General features: G+C 40.6%; 1 protein-coding gene and 1 long non-coding RNA gene across 3 annotated transcripts in view; one reads left to right on the forward strand and one right to left on the reverse strand.

Annotated features, from left to right (window-relative positions):
- ntm (neurotrimin) overlaps nt 1-19,959 on the reverse strand; it is a 419,652-nt gene that overhangs the window by 290,724 nt on the left and 108,969 nt on the right. The window lies entirely within an intron of this gene.
- On the forward strand, nt 5,287-19,941 carry LOC139607964 (uncharacterized). Its single transcript, XR_011684926.1, has 2 exons — nt 5,287-11,259; nt 11,503-19,941. It is a non-coding gene; the product is annotated as an uncharacterized lncRNA (long non-coding RNA).

Consider the following 19,959-nt stretch of genomic DNA (forward strand, 5'->3'; position numbering starts at 1 on the left):
GATGAGTGCGCTTTACAATGCTTTGAACATGCAGTCACTACAATCTAACACAAGTCAAAGCACATAAAAGTCTCACCTAAAGCTGTAGTGTGTGCATTTCCCTAAGGCCATTAGAAAACTAACACAAATAGAAAACTGTGTTCTAAAACTATTGACAAGGAAAAGATGTAACACTACAGTGCTGCAACCCAAAGTACTTTGGACCCTTTCAGGCTTCTTAAAATCAATATAAAACTATATATAAAACAAAACAATATAACAATGTATAAAACTGAACTCCGCTATGACCACAAATTCATATTATAAGGCTGAAATATGTTTTAAACTCAAACTGATGGGAAAAAATTCCAATGGAGGAAGGACTGTCCTTGAACCAAAGATAAGCTTCTATGATTTTTTTTCATGGTATATGACAAACTGTGAACCTTTCTAAACATGAATACAGGGCAAGGACAAATACCAAACGCTGCCTTTGCATTTGTCCTTTCCTTGAGACACTATTCTTGAAGCGCGACTATAGAAAATTGCTTCTTTTGGGTCCCACAGCACCAGGTTCTCCAGTTTTCATGTGGAGGCATTCAGCACCTTCACTTAAGTAATAATACATTATGGATTTTTCAGCCTTCTTTCCCTGTTTAGAAAATATGAGCAGTCTTTGGTGGAAATGTTTGCTCTCCATTCACTGCATCTGTGGGAATGCTTGAAGTACGCCAAATATTCACTTTCAAGAGATAAGCAAATACTTATTTAATAGAGAAGTTTTCATTAATAACACCAACACGTGAAGAAAAAACAAATAAGTTATAATGGAGAAACTGACTGGTGGGTCATGAGGTCTGTGTCTCTGATGCATTTAGCTGTTAGCAATTTTCAGGAGCAAAGATAATGTCTGATAACAAACAGGGAGGCAGACTTTCAACTTAGACTTTCAGGAAGAGACTGTCCTGTTAAAAACCAGCCCATAGGTCATCTGTGCAGCAGGTTACTATAGGTTTATATTTTCCATGACCACTCAACAGAGTTAATAACTTTGTTATTATTGTAACCATGACAACACATATCATCTAATGTTGAGGAAGTACTTATTTTAACACAAATCTCCATCTTTTCCTAAACCTAACTAAGCCATGATCGTTTTGACAGTATTATAGTAACCATGGTGACAAAGGTAGGTACACTGCTGTTGGTACAATCTGCATGTTTATTTTTGTAACCATGACAACCAAGGTCGTGTATACCATACACCATATATGTATAGGTCATATCAGAGGGTTGAAAAAAAAAACACCTGTATGCTTGTTCAGGTTAGAGGACTGGCTGGTAGTCAGGAAACATGTAGTGACAGAGGACTGAAAGACTCAAGCTGCGAACATGTTTAAGGGCAGCTGGGAGAAGGCAGAAAGAGGCTGCTGACTTGAATGTAATACATTTTTACACGCTTGTGGTTTTACCAAATAACCTGCAATTTGTGCTTGTGGAATCTTTAGAAACCCAAGCTTTAATCAGAATCAGAATCAGAATCAGAATCAGTTTTATTGCCAAGTATGTTTTCACATACAAGGATTTTTTCTGGTGATTGGTGCAATTGAGGATCAGGGGGATCAGCAACAGTGGGGCTCTCTAGCCTTGTTGATGAGGCTAATAGCAGATGGGAAGAAGCTATTTTTGTGGCAAGAGGTTTTGGTCCTGAAGGACCGCAGCCTCCTGCCAGAGGGGAGTGTCACAAAGAGTTTGTGTCCAGGGTGGGAGGAGTCAGCTACAATCTTCCCTGCACGCCTCAGAGTCCTTGAGGCGTACAGGTCCTGGAGGGACGGAAGATTGCAGCCAATCACCTTCTCCGCAGAGTGGATGATACGCTGCAGTCTGTTATTGTCCCTCTCCGTGGCAGCAGCGTACCAGATGGTGATGGAGGAGGTGAGGATGGACTCAATGATGGAGGTGTAGAAGTTCACCATCATAGTCCTTGGCAGGTTGAACTTCTTCAACTGCCTCAGGAAATACATCCTCTGCTGAGCTTTTTTGATGAGGGAGCTGATGTTCAGCTCCCATTTGAGATCCTCTGTGATGGTGGTTCCCAAGAAGCGGAAATGCTCCACGGTGGCCACGGGGGAGTCACACAGGGAGATGGGGGTGGGTGGGGCTGGGCTCTTCCTGAAGTCCACTATCATTTCCACTGTCTTCAGAGCGTTTAGCTCTAGGTTGTTCTGCCTGCACCAGGTCACCAGACGCTCAGTCTCCCACCTGTAGGCGGACTCATCGCCATCAGAGATGAGTCCAATGAGAGTGGTGTCGTCTGCAAACTTCAGGAGCTTGACAGACTGATGGCTGGAGGTGCAGGTGTTGGTGTACAGGGAGAAGAGCAGAGGAGAAAGAACGCAGCCTTGCGGGGATCCAGTGCTGATGGTCTGGGAGTCAGACACGTGCTTTCCTAGCTTCACGTGCTGCCTCCTGTCAGACAGGAAGTCGGTGATCCACCTGCAGGTGGAGTCAGGCACGCTCAGCTGGGAGAGCTTGTCCTGCAGCAGAGCCGGGATGATGGTGTTGAAGGCAGAGCTGAAGTCCACAAACAGGATCCTGGCATAGGTCCCTGAGGAGTCCAGGTGCTGGAGGATGAAGTGGAGAGCCATGTTGACGGCGTCGTCTACAGACCTGTTGGCTCTGTAGGCGAACTGCAGGGGGTCCAGGAGTGGGTCAGTGATAGATTTGAGGTGGGACAGGACAAGGCGCTCAAATGATTTCATGACCACAGAGGTCAGGGCAATGGGTCTGTAGTCATTTAGTCCTGTGGGCCTTGGTTTTTTGGGGACAGGGATGATGGTGGAGGATTTGAAGCAGGCTGGCACGTGGCAGGTCTCCAGTGAGGTGTTGAAGATGTCCGTGAACACTGGAGACAGCTGATCAGCACAGTGCTTCAGGGATGATGGAGAGAGTCAGGACCGGCTGCTTTGCGGGGGTTCTGCTTCTTAAAAAGCCTGTTGACATCTCTCTCCAGGATAGAGAGAGATGTTCCTTTGGTAGGGGAGGAGGAGGGGGGTTCTGGTGTGGCTCTGATGTGGAGGTTAGTGTCAGGCTTGTCCCACTGTCTTTCAAAGCGGCAGTAGAACTCATTCAGATCGTTGGCCAGATGGAAGTCGTTAGTGGAGTGGGGGGGTTTAGGTTTGTAGTTAGTGATCTGTCTGAGCCCTTTCCAGACAGAAGCAGAGTCATTGGCTGAGAACTGGAGCTGAAGTTTCTCAGAGTACAGTCGTTTAGCTTCTCTCACCGCTTTGCTAAACCTGTACTTGGACTCTTTAAACTTGTCCCTGTCCCCACTCCTGAAAGCTTCCTCCTTTTGCCTCCTGAGCTGACTGAGCTTAGCTGTGAACCAGGGTTTGTCATTGTTATAACTCCCCCTGGTGCGTGATGGGATACAGCAGTCCTCACAGAAGCTGATGTATGACGTCACAGCCTCTGTGAACTCATCCAGACTGTTGGAAGCAGTCCTGAACACCTCCCAGTCAGTGCAGTCCAAACATGCCCGCAGATCCTCTATGGCTTCACTGCTCCACTGCTTCGATGTCCTCGCAACAGGTTTACTCAGTTTTAGTTTCTGCCTGTATGTGGGAATCAGGTGGACCATGACATGGTCAGAGTGGCCCAGTGCAGCCCGGGGGACGGCGTGATAAGCACCACTGATTGTGGTGTAACAGTGGTCCAGAGTGTTCCCCTCTCTGGTCGGGCAATTAACAAACTGTCTGTATTTGGGCAGTTTGTGGTTGAGGTCACCTTTGTTAAAGTCACCAAGGACAATAACTACGGAGTCCGGGTTGGTCCGCTCCACACACAGTATCTGCTGTGGCCTGTGGTGGGATGGAAACACCGACCAGGATGAATGAGGTGAACTCACGGGGGGAGTAGAAGGGCCTGCAGTTTATGATGAAAGTCTCCAGGTCAGGAGAACAGTGCTGCAGGATCACTGTCACGTCTCTGCACCAGCCACTGTTAGCATAAAAGCAGATTCCTCCACCTTTCGTTTTGCCGGACAGCTCTGTGTCGCGATCCGCTCTGAAGAGCTGGAAGCCGGCCAGCTCCAGCGCAGAGTCCGGAATTGATCCACACAGCCACGTCTCCGTGAAGCACAGGACGTAGATGAAGAAAAGTCTCTCAAAAGAAGAGAGAGCTCTCTAAAAGCCTCAAAGTGAGGAAGGCACGTTCTCATGGAACAAGTGCTTCACCTATAACCAACCCAGACCGCTCTTACTTTAGTGTTAGCAGAATCGTGGCCACTGGAAAATGAAGGTGCATGGAGCTGCACATCTGACTCCTCGCATTGTAAAGTGAGGGTAAATACATTCAAGATAGGAGGTAACTGAAGACAGAGGGGAGGTAACGATGACTTGGCAGCACTGCACGAGGCAGAATTGTATTTAGCAGTGTGAAGAATCCAGATGAAGCAATGTGGAGAGTGTGTTTTAGTGGCTGAGCAAAATGTAAAGCCATGATATCTCACTTGAAACATACTGAATCAGCCTGAATTCACCTGACTGTAACAAAACTTACAGAGGACTGATGGGAAATGCAAGATGGAAATAGCAGCAGATCTGCCCCTTCACAGACAGCTGCACATAAAACATTTTAAAGCCTGAGAAAATGCCCCCCCCCCTTCTTGCCTGTCAATCAATCACGACACTCCAGATAATAATTTGACCTGGTGGGTTGTGATTTCAAGCTCCAAGCAAAGCAAACACAAAGTGGGAGAGAAGAAAAAGAAAAATATCATAAAAACTTATGATGAAATTCTGCCCAAACCTAATATTCGACTTCAAGATGCAGCATGTGAGGAATGTGAGCTTGCCTGGTTCAGATGAGTTAATTCGTTATTAGGAAATGTCTAACAGCTGTGTGGTGAGAGATTTCCTCTGACAATCTCAGACTGAAAATAAATATGAACATGAGGCCAGGGAGATAGAGATGTCGTTCATTTGTTAGAATTAAACACAGGTTCGAGAGAGACTGGAGGCGGCTGAGATCCTGCAGAATCTTCTTCAATATGTTTGATTGGCACAGGTGTAAAGAAACTCTTACTGTATTTACTCTCCACTAGTTACCGTGACTATGGTCTTCTGGAGCCTTAGCCTAACACTATGTTTCCAAACAGTTTTTCTGTTTCCATATGGGTTAAGATCTACATATAAATATATATACAGTATATATACAGTATATATACAGTATATATATATATATATATATATATTTGTGGTTTTAAGAACCAAAAAAGTAGTTTTATATTTCCTCTCTCAGGCTTCTCTCTGGAGCTCTAGTAACAACAGGTCGATGAGAGATCAGATCAGATCAGAGAGTCTCAGAGCCTCTCTTCTGATTGGCCCTGATTTTCTCTTCTGACTTTTTCTGAGAGATCAAATAAAACTATAGCATATTTTAGGTAAACAATCAAAGAAACCAGATCCTGCAAGGTTGGCTGGTGGGTCCAGGTGGGTTGGGTATGAGGCATGGCTGAGAGCAGTGACTGCTTTGTTGTGACATCACAAAGTAATAGAAGTCCTGATGGCTTGTTTTAAGGCTCCGTTTCTGAATACAGGCTGTGAGCATTTCTCTGTGGACTGAGGCTTTGATACTTTCACAGTGGTAATAAAGAACCTAGACCTGCTTTATAATCAAAAAAGATGTGGACATCTACCTTTGTACAATAAGGGACCTTTCATGCCACAGTGGGAAACTTTATTTCTCCTCTCTATTTCCACTGTGAGGCAACAATGTTGTCATATGACCAAACATTACAGCCACAAAAGTATAACTTCACCATTTTCCTAGATAATATTTTGAGACTGTCCTGCAATAAATGACCCCATAACTCATATGTGGAGCAGGTCATTATGACCAATACTTACATACAGTCATTAGGTGACCTCTCACAGTCACAGTAATAATGACAGGAGCAAAGGGAAAAGTGTGGTGATGTGACATTTATAGAGCGACAAAGTCCACATCAGGAGGAGGTTGGGGTGGATGGATGGGTCAACAAAGCATAGGAATATGACACAGGAGAGCGGTGTTTGATTCCTGTATGAAACCAGCAATTTAGACAAATATTGTCTAATGTTGAGGACATAACTATTTCTTATTCTTATTCTTATTCTAACCCAAAGCCCCGATTACAGGTTAACAAAACTGTACCCGTACTGGGGCCAGATGCATAAATGATGCATACACACAAAAACCATGTGTGTGTCATTTTCCCACACATGAATTGGTATTCATAAACACAGAATGTGCAGTGAGACTATGACACCTCATGTATTCTTTTGACCATGCATACACGTTTTTTTAAAAGCCAGCCAAGTTAGATACAATGAAGTGAAAATTCAAAATAAGGAGAGACACAGAATTTAACATAAAACAAAAAAAAAGCTTGAATTCATTATTATAAGTTTTGCTTTTTACACAGCAAAAACATTTTGACAATTCATAAAGGAAATAATTGCGTTTTCCTGCTCAGTGTTTCCTTTAGCATTGTTTAATATTAGATACTCATTATTTATTGTGAGTCATTCTGTAAACTATTTAGATACTATTTTAATATTTAATCACAATTTAAGACTCCTGTCTGGAGCCTAATTAACACGCCCCTAGTTCTGACAAATGAAGTTCAGAGTAAAACAGGAGTTTGGAGTTATTGTACTAAAGTTTACTGATGAACTCCTGTTAATAATGACCAACAATCAGTGAATATAATTCTGACCAAAAGAATGCACATGCATATTTTCCATTTTGTGCAGAGACATAGTTTCAGTCATGAATCTACACAGATTTTTATGCATCAGTCCCCAGGACTCTGGTACGGAGATTTATAATTGAGTTCAGAGCAGACTTCAAGCAGTTCATCATGGAGGACATTGACTGGTTTACTTGACCGAGTCATTACTACAGTACAGGCATCATACAGTTCTGTCAAAACCACTTACATCAGTTGTTTTAGAATTAAACAGGAATGTTCAACTTGTGTCCACAAACTGTGGACAACACTGACAACAATCTGAAAGCAAAGAGACACTTTTATCACATTTCCATAAGAAACAGTCAACAGCTGGCCTCAACCACCTACACAAACAGTCAGCAGCTGAGTCAATCACCCACAGACAGACAGAACGCTGGAAGGTGGGGGATGTTTTCTAAAATCTGTCAAAAATGTCTCCGAAATGAAAGGAATGCTGAACCGGTATAACCTGACTTCACTGTGAACAGTTGGGAGGAAAGAACAGTCTTCAAACCTTTTGGTAACATGAGCGTAATATGTATTTGTTTAGGATATTGTTTAACATTTCCACAACTCCTCAAACGTGTTTGTCACCATTGATAATACTTAATGTTTTTACTGATTCACCCCTTGTAATACTGTTGTCAGTTTGAAACTTCCTGCACTATGTCTTTTTATGATAATATTAACATCAGCTAATGCTGGTGGGAAATTATCATGAAATGTTGCCCCATATTCAGCCGGCAAATCATGAAAATGACAGGAGTGTCATTTAGTGGCACCATTAAACAGCACATATTAGCTGATGCATCTGTGAGGCCAATGGTGGTAACCTTTATACTACAGCTGATGGTCCATAAGTTACTCTAGCCATCGCAGCCATTACACTGGAAGATTGATTTTTACATATTTCACATATATAGTTCAAACTGCTGTGGAACTGTTTGCTTACTAGAATTCAGCCTTGGTCCTTCCTCTAAGGATGGGAAACTACTGTGTGCTTGCTCTGTGTGTTTACTCCAGTAATTATTCATATTTTTCTATCCAAAATTTGGAGGTTTGAAATGTGGCAACCTGTTCCCTGTGTGTCTCTGTGCTTGTCAGCCTTGTTACCAGCAGTTGTAGCTGGTCACCATGTTTGCTGTTCAGGCTTTGTAGTAATCTAGACAGCCTATTTATTAAAATGCTCACAGATGGGAAGCATGTCACACAACTGTGCCAGCTTTGTTTAAAGGTCCCATATTGTATAAAGTCCCATATTGTCTCTTTTGATTATAAGGGGGGTCTAGGTTCTCTATTAATACTTTGAAAGTATCAAAGCCTCAGTCCACAGAGAAATTCAGCCTGTATTCAGAAACTGAGCCCTTAAATGAGCCATCAGGACTTCTGTTACTTTGTGATGTCACAACAAAGCAGTCACAGCTCTCAGCCACGCTCCAAGCCCCGCCCACCTGGACCCACCATCCAATCTTGCAGGATTTGATTTCTGCAAGTGTTTACCTGAAATCTACTATATTTTCATTAGATCTCTCAGAAAACAGTCAGCCAATCAGAAGAGAGGCTCAGAATCTCTCTTCTGATTGGCTCACTGACCTGTTGTTACTAGAGCTCCAGAGAGAAGCCTGAGAGAGATGACTACATTGATATGGTTTTTGGTTCTTAAGGACACAAATATATCTTCTTATGAATATTAACACTTGAAATAAAACAACAGAAAAGTGTAAAATATGGGAACTTAAAATATAATAATAATAATAATAATAATAATAATAATAATAACAGCCCTCTTTACAAATGTTTCTCCTGTAAGGGACAGCATTACCATCAAGCATTAACAAAAGCTTGTATTCGCTCAAGCTCGATTTAGGGTCAAGTCTGCGGTTAAGGAACAACCTCTGCAGCATTGACAGACTCATATAAGAGAGCTCCAATGGTGCACCTCACCGTTGCATCCCAGATGAGATTTGCAATCTAATCAACCTCTACGTTTGAGCAAGCAACAACAATCCTTGTGTTTCTTTAAGTGCTACTGACCAGAAGGCAGGGCTGTGCCATACAGGGTCACATGTTACAAGACAGCTGACAAGTCATTTGTAATATATAGCAACAATTTAATCTATTTCCAGGTGAGGATTGTGCACTGACCCCATTTGCTGGAAGGGTCCTCAGGATGCCAAACATCCATTCCACATCAAATAGGGAACGAAAGATGTCCAGAATAATAATAAGGCACATTGACAAAAGGAATAAGGTTCTTGCTGGTGGCTGGTAAATGACTAACGATTAGCTTATAATTGCCCTGTACCTGAAAAAAGTTTCACATGGGAAGAGCAAAACTTACTTCAGCTAAGATCGTTTAAATAAATTCAGCTCCTGAAGATCAGCTGTGCACAGAGCCAGTCTGCTGGAGTTTGGCTTACTAAGCCTGAAATCTTGCCAGTGTGGATTTCCCCGTGGCAACACAGGAAGGATTTATTAAAAATGATAATCTTTTGCATTACCCAAGTGACCTGCTCATCCTGATAACTTAATTTGAGATACCTTGCAAAGTCATATTATTATGTTGAGCTCAGATTTTCAACTTGCCTTAACATTCATGCTCATTTAATACCTAACAGAAGTCGAATCCCTGACAGAAGTCAAAGTAGTTTTTATAGTTTTTTATTTGCACATATGACTCCAGAGGATGTCTTTTTGCACTTTTTGCATCAGGTGTAAAATTTTTTTTTCTGCATAATAAGCAGGAAGTGAAAGCTAGAGTTTGTTCTATGACACAATTTGCTGTGGTGTTACTGAACTTCATTGATGTGCTAATTCATTCTAGGAGGTCAATCCTCCTTAAGATCATTAAGATGGAAAGGCAAAGTAATCTGTACAACACTAATGGCAATTCAATCATGGATACAGAGAAAGAGAGTGATCTATGTGTAACAATATATTTCTTACTGTTGTGAAAGAAAGCTTTAATGATGCACAAGTAACCCTATTGATAAATGAGGCCAGCTTGATCCATCATGTAGTAGATCATAATGAGAAAAGGAAGAAACCTGAACTTCATACAATGCATCGTGGAGTCGTGGCAGTGAGTCCTCTTGTACCGTTCACAATGACCGCTCATCAAGAAGGTTTTTGTGTTTTGTGTGCGCATCTGCATGGACTTGAGCATTGTCCTTACATGTAAAAAGGTCAAGCTAATTTTACAAACAATGTCCTGATAGATCCACAGTTGGTCATGCTTCAACTATTCCCTCTGCACTGGCTTCCTACACAGCCGTACACAATAGAAAATGAGAGGGATTGTGACTGTCACTGCGTTCTTGGTCAATGTGCTTTTCTGTCTATTCTTTTCTAAGTTGCCTCACAGGCACAGCCGCACAAAGTATCCTGTTCTTCCAGAATGCTTTAATACGTTTACTGAATTGGTTCAGAGGGTTTATTTAGACTCCACTGCTACTTTCATACTATGGACATTCAAGGTGATGGTGTGTTTTATACACAGTGTGATTTCAGTTGTGCATGTGCGCTCACTGCAGCCTAAAGACCTTTTGCAACCAAGTCCTGCATTCAAGACTTTACGTCAGGAAATCAGTAAAAGTACATAATACAGATAATAAGTAATCTACTCACCTTGCACTAGGACCATCACAGTGTCAGATTATTAAATGCACTGTATTATTAGACTTTTTGCCACTGGGTCCACACTTTGATCACTGTTACACAGGGAATTTTTCTAGAGCACGAGTGATGCTGGTGCAATAAATGTTTTGGTTTATCCCCAACGGACATGAAACTTTTAAGTGATAAGCCTATTGTCAAAATGAATCATTCTTAAAATGGGGTAGTGATAATAATGAGCCTGCCATGGAAGTTAAACCCCCATTTCAAATTCCCATTTTAATATCAAGGAATGTCAGATGTTCTGGCTCTACTGGTCATTTAATAGTAAAATCTTTGAGTCACGTGTATGTCTGTTTGCTGTTTTATAGTATCTGTATGGATTGGATTGGTTCTTTTCTAGTGTGCAAACCTTTATTTTGTAGCATATCTTATCCTGTAAGTATAGGTAACTCTTCATTATAAAAATAAAATCATGATGGTTACATCAACAGGTCACAGTGATTTCTCCACAACCTGCATGTTCTCGTCTAATATCATAATATGTGTTTATGACATGGGGGAGGCCAGTGAAAAAGACAATCATGATCAATGGGTTCGGTAACCACTGCTTTATAATAACTATTGTTTTGCATATAAAATTCATCACAGTAACTGATAACTAGAGCCGTCCAATAAATGTAGTTGTTCTGCCCTTCAGGCATTTACATTTCATTCCATGCATTTATTTTAGAGCGCCTTTAATTCAGGCGGACCTTTATTTTGAAAATGTATTTTGCGCTAGAACCGGAAGTTGACGATCATACGGCAATTTTGACGAACAATGTAGACGTTCATTCATTTAAAGTAAAGGCTTCTCACTTGTTGATTCCCCAGAAGAGACATCGCTTGTATGTATAACATATCTGTTGTAATTGAATAATTCATATTGATTTTATGCTGTAAAAAAACGAAGTTAAAAGGCTTTAGATACTATCGCTAACTCGTTCATGCTATTGTTAACTTGCGGAATGCTAGCATGTCACTGTGGTCTCTCATCAGTCAGTTAGCTTGTCAGGCGGTTGTATAGCTCATGTTATGTGTATGGAAACTAGGATGTTAACTAATTTAGGTATTCGGTTGTTTTTTCCTAGTTTCACTCTCTTACTCTAGACTCTGTGTCTATCACCTATTGGATCCAGTTCAATGTGAAGAGTGAAATTAAATCATCGACCCAGCAATCAGGCGTTCTTCTCATTCATGGATTTAAGAGAGTTTAACTGACTGTATGGGTGGAGTTGCCACACTCTGGCGAGGGCGGTACAGTTGTTGAGGCAAATTATGATATTTTCCTCAAGTTAAGTACATGTACCTTGAAACTACAAGTACACTTTTTGAAATACTTTAATGTTACTGCTGACAAATGCTCTTACCAACAATAAATGGATTCTTTGCTCTTACCTCTATATGACGATGCAGACATTCTGAAATAAAGTATAACAGTATATAAGCCCCATCTACACTAGTGATTTAAAGTGTCATGCATCCAGATCAAATCCTGATGAAAATGATAAAAGGTTGTCACATACAGTATATGCCTTCTGCTTTTTGTTTTCCTGGCTGCATACAAACAACCCTCCTCCAGTCCAGAGGGGGGTGGTAGTGCTCCTGAAGCTGTTTGACAACTGACAAAAAACATCAGAGGAAGAAGAACGCACGCACACACACACACACACACACACACACACACACACACACACACACACACACACACACACACACACTTACAGTAAGCAGTTAAGTAAGCAGTAAGCAGAACTTACAGTAAGCAGTTAAGTTGCAACAATAACAGTTTAACTATCATTTGCAAACAACTATCCATAAACACAAATGTATTTATGAACTACCAGTGAGACAAAAGTTATATCAGCTTCATACCTCACCTATACAGATCAATGGTCCACCACCCATGCAGATCACTCAGTAGTTAAACTGATCAGTGATCAGATCGATGCTAAAGCAGCTTGGTGCACCTTGTATTTGGTCACATACGGCTGGAGCCAGCCGGGTGAGACAGAACAACGGCTCATTTCAGTGGAACTTTAGTGCTGTTACCACAAGTAGCAAGACAGACCGGGAATGTATAAAGAAAATCAGAGTGAGTGGTTATTTCCACACACTGCTCACTGACACAGCTACTCTACAGGTGGAGCAGAGATTACATATGAGCGACACTACCATCGGCTTAAACAATGGGATTTCAATCTGTCCTGAGTGTTTCTTGGATGCTTTCATGTACACAGCTTTGTTGAGACTGGACTTCTATCCGATTTGCCACATTATGTATCTTAATTATGTGCATGCACTGCCTTAAAAACATGTTTGAGTAACTGATGTACATACTTTTCAAGATACTCAGTATAATGGTTCAACAGTTCATCTATGATGATGATATCAAAAGTCCCAATAAAACAGTGAGAGCTTGATCCACCTGGAGACTCCAAACTCATCCATTTAGAGGTGTTATCATACACCACAGGAAACACCTCTGTCAGTATCTATATACACAGGCACGGAGAGATATCTGCCATGCAGATGGACACAAATTAACCAGCACTCTGTTATTTCTCAAATGTTTATATCTGGAGCCGAGATAATTTCTCTGCCTCGTCCGCTGCCTTTCAGAGAGCATCAGCTGCATGTTTTTCAGCACAAGCAAATCCCCACATGTAAAGACAGGGTGTCAAGTGAAACTCCAACTTACACTTTGTATTCTCTTATTCCATGCAAATGGTTTCTGGCAGCAGGCATCCCTCCACTCAGAAATTGTTTACGCATAAAACAAGTGCACCATTGTGCATGCTCTATTGTTTCCTTAATGCATCCTCTTGCCACTAAAGCTCATTGATTGAGACTGAGGTCTTTTTTTTTTCTTCGAGAGGGGACAAGGCGCTCTAGAGAGGCAGTGGGGTAACAATGAATAACGAGCAGGTGGCTCACAAAGCAGCTTGCTCAATGCCAGTCAAATAATTGCTGGTGCTTGAGAGGAAGAGGGAAGAAACTGAAGACAGAAAAAGAAGTGTGACAGGAACAGTAGTTACAGTGGTTATTCGAAATTCCCCCAATGAGTTCCATTTCGCACACATGAAAAAATCCTGAGGGAAGCCACGTTGTTTGTTATGCCCTGCAATACCCCAGAAGGCCCAACACAATGCATATTAACTTCACTTTCAAACAGAATGGCAGAGAAGAAAATAGGAGGGGTCTTTCATCTTTTGGAAGCTCAGCCAGGGTATGTACATAAGCTATGAGTTACACTATCTATGCCACTGTCCTGGAGAATGAGGAGTCGCTGGTGTTTGGGAAGACATTTCTTTTTGTTTTGCTTTCAGCTCAGAAGAGTGAGTCAAGAGGACATTCATTAATGGTTAAAAAAATGACTGAGTCGATGAACATTTAGACTGTCCTCGTATAAAAAACAAAGCCCAGAGGTCGTCTGTGCAGCAGGTTATTATCTCCCATAGTTATGTTTTGTTATTAGTGGTCGTAGTAATTATGACAGCAGCGAAGGGAAAAGTGCAGTGACGTAGTTTATAGAGCGACAAAGTCCACACAAGGAGGAGGTTGTGGTGGATGGATGGGTCAACAAAACACAGGAATATGACACAGGAGAGACCCATGTGAAAGTAGCAGTTTATGTTGTTTCTATGATGTATGACCGTTTGACAAAGTTAACCAATTTGTTGTTATTGTAACCATGACAACAAAGATCATCTAATGTTGAGGAAGTACTTATTTTAACCTAAATGCAACATATGCTTAACTGTAGGAAATCCATTTCAAAAAGGTTGTCCATAATAATAATAGAAATGTGGAAAATCTTCTAAAAGTGTAAGAGCTCTCAGCAGGACCAGATTAACCCATTAGTGGTCCCTGTGGCAATAATGAGCAACATGGCCCACAACAAGCACCCCAACCCACTGAGCCTCACAAACCAACCAATCACCCTGCCCAAGCTGTGGTACATGTTTCCAAACATATTTCAATTTCTTTAAAATTTTAGAAAGTAACAAGTGAATGTGGAGTTCCCAGGGTCCTGGAACTGTTGGCCTTGGTTCACTATCTTGGGGTCTTATGCTAATGTACCATTAATGCATTCCAGTCCAAAAGGAAAGTGGTCTCACGCTGTATATTCTTGCACTATGCGTACATAAAATATGCACATACTGTACACTACATAGTATGATGTTAGTATAGTCAACAATACATATTTACATTCTGTTCTTTAAAGAGAATCATTCTTCTCTTCTCCCAGAAGACTTTGCATCAAAGGCTGAATCTGGAAATTGGGACCAGACTCATTAACGGCACTTTTATTATTACAAACAAGTGATTCAAGCCTGGAGCTGCACTACGGGACGGGACTAATTATATGGACTCCTGGTATATGTTTATTTTGCTCACGTCCATGGACCATAATTTCACAGCAGTTGTGTATAGATACAATAGCTGTAATACGTACACATTTGATGATGATGATGATGATGATGATTATGAGCTTTATTTGTCACTGTAACAGTACAAGTACAATTACAGTGAAATTACAACAATCACCCTGTCTACACATAGGGCATACAACATATAGTAAGACAGACATAACAGGATGACTGCGCAGCAAAGGGGGGGGGGGGCATAAAAAAAAAACCCTCGGCAACTGTACTGTAGTGTCTTACCTCTAAACAATAGTTAATATAGCCCTGTGAGGCAGTTGGAATTATGTATTTGGATTTAAATTTAAATATATTTTTTATAATGTTGCTTAATTACTGCCCTTTGAAAATCCTGTTTTATCAACCACCTGTGAAAAACATCATCTTAAGAAATACAGTTAAATGTAAATGATCCATTGTTTGTTTGTTTATTTTTGTTTTTCTCACTTCCTCCCTGAGTGGGTCTCTGCAGATGTTTTGGCCCTTTTATGACTGTGAGCATTTTGGTTTGGTGCCGAAACAGACATATAATTTGATATGGATCTCCATCATTAATGCTCTTTTGACACAATAAGTGGGAGTTAAGTGCGTTGTATTAAATTACCCGCACTTTCTATTCTGTGTCGTCATCTCTGTGGCATTTTTCAATATTGAGCTGTTGTGTACAAGGAATGCACATCTGTTGCTTGTTGAACATCTGGGCTCATTTGCATATTAATGAATAATTATGATAATTTGATTGTCATTGGCCTCTGCAGTGTGAAAGATTGAAGATCTACCCAAACAAGAAAAAAAAAATTACCTCTACTACTAAATAACTATTACTAAGCATGTATTTGGCTTTCTTATATGAGATAATAGGTGAACGGCAGAAAACCTCCTGTGACACCAGTGTTTTTACAAATGCCAGCAGAAGAAGCAGGTATGAAAATTAAATTTGCATCATGTATTCACTGACAAAACAGGTCTTTCAATTATAGACTCATTTAAGGCGCTCACACCAGTTACTCCTTGTCTTTTCTAGTGGCAAATGGTTGAGTATGGATAATCTCCCTGACTTCAGTATCTTACACTCAGTGGGGTAAGGCATGTGGATGAAGGGCAAGAACATACCAGCCTGGTCATGTTTTATACAGCCAGTACGTTGACATAGTTAAACAACCAGCCAAACTCCATTTTCACATGCAGCCAGCACCTTCACTGATTGATTGATTGATTGATTGATTGATTGATTGATTGATTGATTTATTGATTGATTGATTGAATGATTTTCAATCAATCCATCAATGTGCTTGCTCCTTGGAAGCTCCTTTATTGACAATCTTTGTGCATGACCGGTGAAACTGTAATTAACAGAGATGCTGTTGTTACAGCACAGCTGGTCGATAAGCGTTAACGTTAGCCATCAGCAGAATTACATCTAAATGATACGCTAACACTGTCATACATTAGCATTTAACGTTGTTTTAAATTAGCACCACTGCAACACCAGAATGACTTCCTGTTACTGTCAATCTGCACATCAACGAACTAACACTGTGCACAGACAGTAAATCTAAGTAGCTTCTACATGTTAACTAAGGCATGTTCTTAAAGTTTTTCACATCAAGGACCCAAGTGTTTGCTTTTAGATGTTTTATTACAGACAGTGTTTAAAACCCATGATACACTCTGTCATGTCAACCCCCTCAAGGACCCCTGGGGGTCCCAGGACCCCACTTTGAGAACCACTAAACTAAGGTATTGCCGCCAGTGCTTTCGGGGGCGTGAGAAAAGTGCAAGACACAGGAGATGCTCTCACCATACTGACTTGTTTACTACTGTGGGTTCCCTATCCCATGATGCACAGCATGTCTCTTGCAATGTTTCAAAATAAAAGTCCTTCATGAGTTCAATGTGATACTGTGCCTCTATCTGGACAAAATATTTCAGCATGAGGTACAGTGAATAACCAAAAAGCAGTGTGCATTACCCTTCTTCACTGTTAAATCAGACAGCAGAACAGTGATGTTTAAGCAGATAGTACCGTTACAGTGCCTGTGCCAAACCAGGGAGCAAATGTAATCATACTGCTGCTGTTGACAGCAGAGGTGCATGTGTTTACATAGAAAATAACATAGAGTGGTCATATTGATGCATCTAAAAATATGTGATTAACAAGGCAGTGAGAGAATGACAGTCTTGTTCAGCTGCACCAGAAGCTCATCTGATGCTAACCACAGCTGATCAGCTTTCGCAGCACAAATCACAAACGGTGGTCTGATCTGCCTGTGTAGCTGCACAGATTGGGATTTCAATTACATAAATATTTCTGTCAGGCAAAAGTTCTGGAAATAATCTCATCTATTGTCATACTTTTAGTGAGTAATAAGTGAGATGCACTTAGTGCTGGGTGAAAACCATGGCAATGTAGCCATACCAAACAGCCCAGGATTACAGGAGAGTACGACTCCCTGCTCACGTTCAGTGCCAATGGAGGAAGTAGCAAAGAAGAACAAGAGATAATGTTCACTGTGACCTTAACCCCAGTTACCATGACCAGATGTTATAGAGAAAACTGTAAAAAATAGTTGGACATAATCAGAGATTTTGCATCATCCGGTCTTGCAACACAGTTGTCTACGTGTAGATTAGTTTGTAGTGGCTAACATTTTTTTGCCAATCTCTGTCTGTTTGCACCCTGTGTCTTTCATGATGCAATTTCTCATTGTTAAAGCACAATCCAAAACAAAAGAATGCAAACTGGAGAACAGATAGAAAGAGAAGTCTTGCTGAAGGGATTCCTGTAGATACATCAAATAATGACTTGGCACATGAGAACACATGGAAATGCCCTGAGGGAATCCTGACATTCATTCCATGAAAAATATATTACAGCCAAACTGGGTTATAATCTATAGCAGAGAGCAATCCAAGACAGATGGGAGTAACCAGCTGTGAATCTTAATTGACCACATTCTACTTCAAGCACACAGCACATCTCAAATAAGCAATGCTGGAATTCATACTTGGCCTGTTTTTCTCTGGCTCTGCCAATTGATCTTTAGCTCAACCAATAAGATTATCCGTGCCACAGGGGAAGTGGTGCCCAGATTAAATCATTTTTAAAACACCAGTCTCCAGTCAAATCTTTGCCAACATTTGAACTCCACTGCTTAGATTTGCATTAAAATTTGATTTTATAATGTTCAGCAAATTTCCCTTAAGTTATAAGCAATTATATGAATGTGTCACACCAGTCACGAATCAAAGGTTATGTTATACTGGAATAAATAAAATACAATTCTAAGAACAAGTTTGCTATTGCACTGAATGCGTATGCTGTGTTTCAACCAGTAATCATAACTAATTCTGCCAGTTGTTAGGGAGTGGATATTTGTTTGGAATTCATTATAAAAAGTGCATGAGATAGTTTCTAAGTCTGAGAATATATAAAGTTGTAATCATTTACACTGCAGTGAAAACTTAAGGAAAAGAGCTGATATGGTGGTTTAATGTAGTAGAGACTGCCCTGCCCTTTTACCCAAACGCTCAGACTGAGTAATAATATAATTCTGTAAGTTGGCCCATGTTTTGCCAAAATCAAAAAATCAAACTCATTAAAGCTGAGCAGCTAAACAAATTTATTCTGTAACCAATTTCCTGTTGTCAAGAGGCACAAATGGAAGACTGATGGCAGTGATGATATCACTCATTATTTTTTGCTGACATTTTAACCAGCTTTGTGTTGCTACACCAGTGGGCTGACTGATGGTTACCACGTTTAATTTAACACAACATTGCAGTAGTGAATCAGAATGTTTCTCAGACTAAAATACAGTGTTGTCACTGAAAATAATACAGTACAGCATGATATTACAGCAGCGACACCACAATGTAAAACTATCAACTAAGTAAAAGCATGAAAGTATAAAAATGTACTTAAAGATTCAAAAATAAAAGTAGTCCTTCCTTTACAGTGTGACCTCTGTTATTATATTTGTATCCGTTACTCATTTGTTACCACTGATACATTTAAGATAATCACGTTAATGTTGTTGCTGGTATAGGTAAGGAAATGCCTAACTAGTTATTATACTGTCTGTCGTGGTTTATCAATAATAATGCATCATATTACACCCACCTTATAGAGAGGTGTAATCAGCCAGAGAACTGAAAACACTTGTCAAGATAAAATAAAGCACAAGATTTAATTTGCAAAGTACAGTAACTAGTAACTTTAACTGCCAAATTAATGGAGGAAAAGTATGTTTCCTACTGAAAATTCTTTACAGTATTTGAGTAAACTGCATCACTGAACTTGACTAATTTTACTAAAACGAGTTTTTGCTGACAGCCATGTACTCACTTGGTAAGTGATTTAAAAGAATCTTTGTATTGCTTTTCATTGTGTTCATTGCTGGCCATTAGGGTTGTGAACCATAAACCGATGCAACCGGATATTCGGTTCAACAAGTGAGAGATACGACTGCATCGGTGGCAGCCTCTTCAATCGATACGAATTATCAATGAATTCCTAGAGGAATCGGTTATAGTGTCATGGATCGGGTATCGCGAGACTTTGAATCGGTTGGCGGCATTACACACCATGGATGTCATGGATGTATTATAAGAACTGGATGACGGATCTAAAAATGGCGCTCATTCAGTTCAATACAAGTTGCTCGCCTGGCGCATACGCCGAAAAAGTTTCTGGCTTCCGGGTTACTTCCGCGTTATGCGGCCCATAGAGACTGCGCAGTAGTGTCACTCCCATCATCCCTTTGGGCAATGACAACGAGCGAAAAACGTTCTCGATCTGGCGCTGCGCGTTCACGCGTGCTCTGCTAGCGGACTTGATGTTTAACAGACTAATCCAGGACCGGCCCGGGGCTTTAAACACGGATTTAAAACGGCAACAACATTCAGTCTGAAGCTTCAGAGCCGAAAGTCACATTGGAATCAACATTTTAAAAAATCATAACCAGGCAAAAATATTACGTTGAAATTGTCTTTTAGGCAATTTTAAGATATTGATGCTGCATGTGACAGATAACTACAACTCATCAGATAAAGTTATTACGTTTACTTTCTGTCATTGAGAAGCAGATTTATACGGCATGTCTTCTTTAAAAAAACAAA

This window comes from Trachinotus anak, unplaced genomic scaffold (genome assembly GCF_046630095.1).
Source record: "Trachinotus anak isolate AG129_WGS33_773 ecotype Australia unplaced genomic scaffold, CSIRO_AGI_Tana_v1 ptg000024l, whole genome shotgun sequence".
NCBI classification, from domain to species: Eukaryota; Metazoa; Chordata; class Actinopteri; order Carangiformes; family Carangidae; genus Trachinotus; species Trachinotus anak.